The 4,394-nt window shown below is 26.4% G+C and overlaps 1 long non-coding RNA gene across 1 annotated transcript; it reads left to right on the top strand.

Moving 5' to 3' along the window:
• Positions 1-416: 416 nt before the first annotated feature.
• LOC107882764 lies at positions 417-3,603 on the top strand. Its single transcript, XR_001678907.2, has 3 exons — positions 417-571; positions 1,557-1,574; positions 2,553-3,603. It is a non-coding gene; the product is annotated as an uncharacterized LOC107882764 (long non-coding RNA).
• Positions 3,604-4,394: the final 791 nt, after the last annotated feature.

Genomic DNA, 4,394 nt, shown 5'->3' with positions numbered 1-4,394 from the left:
AGAAAAATTCAGGAAAATTTGGGAAAAAAACAATTTTTTTCCCAGAGCCTCCGAAAACATGGACAAATTGGATAATAATACATTTCCGAAAAAACCGAAGTTTTCGGAAAATTAAAAAATTTTATTTATGGTTAAAAATTAAAATAATTTATGTAAAAAACGTATTTAATAATTGTATATTCACAATAAAATAGGGATTTCACAAGTTAATTTTCTCAATTTTCAAGTAATGTTCATATTATATTTTCCTACATAATAAACATACCTCCATAGTCACAATTATTTTTTATATGCAAAATAAATAACAGGTGTACGCACACACAGTTTTTATGTTATCGTGTTTTCTACATTAGTCCTTGAAACTGTGTACATAAGATGTACACTTAGTTGTTTTTATGAACATCAAAGTATTATATTTTTCCTATTTAGAATTTAGTCATTTTATAATCTTTGCAAAGAACGGTACTCATTCTTTATAATATAGTTCCTTGTATAATAATTATGTTTTATTATAAAGTTGTTCTATCGATAACTTTGTTTTGTTTTATGAGTTGTAGTGAATTAAAAGAAGGTAATGATAATATTGTATTTATATTAAAATATTAAAATTATGATAAGTAAGAAACAATAAACATAATAGTAATATTATAATACCTATACTAGTGGTCTTCAAACGTTTTGTTCATGTCATCAAATTGTTATTTATGTGGGAGAGTGTATTTCCCCGAAAATAATATTTTTAATTGTTAAAAATTGTATACTTATTGTCAATTTATATTTGTAATAACTAATAAGGTATTATAGTAACTGGCTGATTGGTTTATAAATTATACTACAGAAACTATTTGATAGTTTTCATATTTTTAAACTCAGTGAATTGGTAAAAATTAAATAATATTAATATTTGTAGATATATTATATTATTATGACATAATAAGTTATAATAGGCACTTATAATATTTTGAATTGTTAACTAAAATTATGAGATACAATTAATAGATATTCAAACCATTAAGTCAAATATAAATCAACTATTTAGTATATTTTATAGCTTTTTTTAACACAATTTCATTTTCATTTTGGATTTTTGAGTTCACCTACTAGAAAAATATCATTTAGTTTATATAAGGAAGGCCTAATTAATACTGGTGGAGTTTCCATATACCCATTAGAGGTAAGAAAATAAAACTGTAGGAGTTTACATTAAACCTTTTCATTACCTTTTTATCTAACCGGTATTCTGTCAGAGTTTACAATCGCCCATAATAGGTATAACTGGAATTTAAAAATGAACGTATGATCATAATTTTATCTGAAACCTAACAAAAGTTTGGAAAACGTCTGTATTATTGACTATAACATTTTTACCTACCTACATATGCAATAGCTACACATTGATCTCATAATAAAACTTAAAATGCATAGATATTTTGTAATATAAAACTATTAATCAACCACATAATATTGATAGGTATGATACGACAAAGGATTAAATAACATTATGTTCTAATCAATATTTAAAATTATTTTTTTTAATATTCTTATATAATTTACAGATGATAGTGACGTAAAAGGTAAACTATAACTATTTTTATTTTTATTATTAATATTAAAAATAAAATATATTTAAATGTATTGAATTGTTTATGGAATAGTTAAACACAACTATTTTATAAGTCCAATGTAATAACTTAATGTTTAATATTCTTTTTTGGGAATCTTAAGATATAAGTAAATCTTAAAATATTTATTATCCCTATCATTTTCATAATTGTTTGTATACGTTCAACTAGTATCAATTGTTTATTTTTAACCTGAAGGTATTTCCTTTAGATCATGTATACCTAATGTATAATTCATTAGAACATGTATATTCATCCAATGATCACACATTACGTTTCAATGACATTATATTCTTACTATCTACATTTATTTGTTATAGGTACTCATAATGTACTTATATCCATTGTCAAGACTGGGCAAATTAGCGATTTTTTTTTAACTTGTTAATTTAAGTTATTTTAAAATAATTAAGTTAAGTTAAGTTAAAAGTTAAGTTTAAAAAAAAAATAACTTAACTTAGTGTTAAGTTAAAATTTGTTAATTTGCAAAAATGAAAAATTCCAGTTATATTGTATGGTTTATTAGATAGTTTTTCTTTACGTCCAAGAAAATTACTGGGTAAATTTAAAATGATAAATCACAGTAAAAACACATTCAAAAATGTGCGTTATTCTTCGGACGAAAATGAACTTAATTTATATATTCTTGAAATAAAATTAACTTGCAGTTAACACGTTAGTCTTAAAAAAAGCAACGTATTAAGTTAAAAGTCAATTTTATAAAAAAAGGTAACGAGTTAATTAACTTAATTAAAATCAACTTAATGTTTTAACTTAATTTTAATTTTTAACTCGTTAATGCCCAGCCTTGTCCATTGTATGACTAACCTTTAACACCCAGGTTGGCCCGTTTTTATTCATATATACTATATATTTGAATAAAAAATATTATTATATTTATTTAATTCAGTTATTTTTTTTTATATCTAGAGTGCATTGGTAAGGGACTTTATACTAGAATATACTAAATTTTACAATTTATTAATGAAAAATAAACATTGTAGAGTTTCGTTTATCTTTAGACCTTAATATTTAAATCTTTATTACGAAGACAAACTTCATCCCTATCCATTTATATCAATTTAATAATGAACAGACTTCAAGGTTCTGGTCGCTCTGATAAATTTGTATATTGATATTACGAGGATAGGGATTATTTATTTTATATTTTTTCATTATTCTCAAAAATTCTATGTACTTTTGATATAATTGTGGGGGGGTATGTATCTACCTATTTGTTCCACAATAGGTGTCGTGTGGCACAAATGCGCAATGCAATTAATGTATTAAATTTGTTAATTTTTTTTTTATATTATCGATAATATAATCAATGTGTATGAAAAACGAAGCAAATACAGTTTGCCAGCGTATATTACAAAATATATTAGATACGATATATTATAATTATATTGTTAGTAAATAAGTTTATTTTATGTAGGTACTATAGGTACTCTGTATTCGTAAGTTGAAAATCATTTTTTTTTGCGCACACAGGTTTTGGTGAAAATATTGTGACCCCATAGAGTTAACAGTAGTTCTACAATGCCACGTTGCGAAATCGCACAGCTTGTACATTATACGTAGTCACAACTTTTTCACCATATTCCAGGTGCGCAAATAAAAAAAGTGCGTCAACTTACAGGAAACACGTTTTTGTTATTTAAAATTTTTTTTTATCGATATTAAAAGGTTGAAATGTCATTACGTGTATAAAATATAATATTATACTTTAAAAGTTTAAAAGTTCCAAGTACCTATGAATAATACATTTATGTTACAACAAAATAACTAAATTTATTACCCACCGTATAAAAACCTAATTCTGTATTATATTAATTTTTGAATATTTAATGAAATATAAGTTGTGTGCCAGTATTTTGTAGTGTCCAGTGTAAGTTAAGGTCATTCATTCGTTTCATTATATCCAATATCTATTTCAATAATATAAATAATCACATTGCCAGGTAATACATAATAATTTGTACGCACCGCGCGTCAATGTGCGAAAGCTCTACCTCGCCACCGTCTGCACACTCTACTACATCTACCCGCAATCGCATTTTATGCGATTACTTATAATTATTTCAGAGGATCGGTGGCGGAGAGTTTTTACGGAGTTAGAAATAGGCAATTCTCAACTCGCATGCGTGTAAGACTTGTAAATTTGTGCGTAGTAAATTAGGAAGTTAGTAAGTCAATGTGTGTGACTACATGTAAAAGAACTAGAGGAGCGCTCCCGACACGCATGTATACAAGTCACCACTACGGCGTTGCTCGCGTGAACGGTAAACATTTTTATATGCTCAATAGTATGTAATTTTGTTCTATCCTACCGATCGACCTAATAATGCGATAATATTTTTGAAAACTGATCTGAATTCTATATAATATATATATTACCAGCGTCACATTCACATCTAAAACTCAGTTACTGTATAGGCCTGATTGGGTTCGTCCAACTATACCGGATTTTTACGACTGGCTGGGTCACATCTCCCCAAATTAATGACAGAGGAAGTAAGAAAGATACTTTCACTGCTACGTGATGGCGGTATATGTATAATTTGCATTTCTGGTTCTAGACGTAGACTGTAAATGTTTTGATTGTTTCTGTTTTTTATGACTTTTGTAGACTTTTTATTGGATTTTCATGATATATTGTATTTTTTCGATTTACGGTGATAATTTGTATTCAGGAGGTACCTATAATTGTTTCATTGATTAATAGGTACTATAGTGAGTTAGATTTTTAATGGTGGGCGGCGACCGGTC

The sequence above is a fragment of the Acyrthosiphon pisum genome, chromosome X (assembly GCF_005508785.2).
Source record: "Acyrthosiphon pisum isolate AL4f chromosome X, pea_aphid_22Mar2018_4r6ur, whole genome shotgun sequence".
NCBI classification, from domain to species: Eukaryota; Metazoa; Arthropoda; class Insecta; order Hemiptera; family Aphididae; genus Acyrthosiphon; species Acyrthosiphon pisum.
This window is presented reverse-complemented; position numbering and strand designations above follow the sequence as displayed.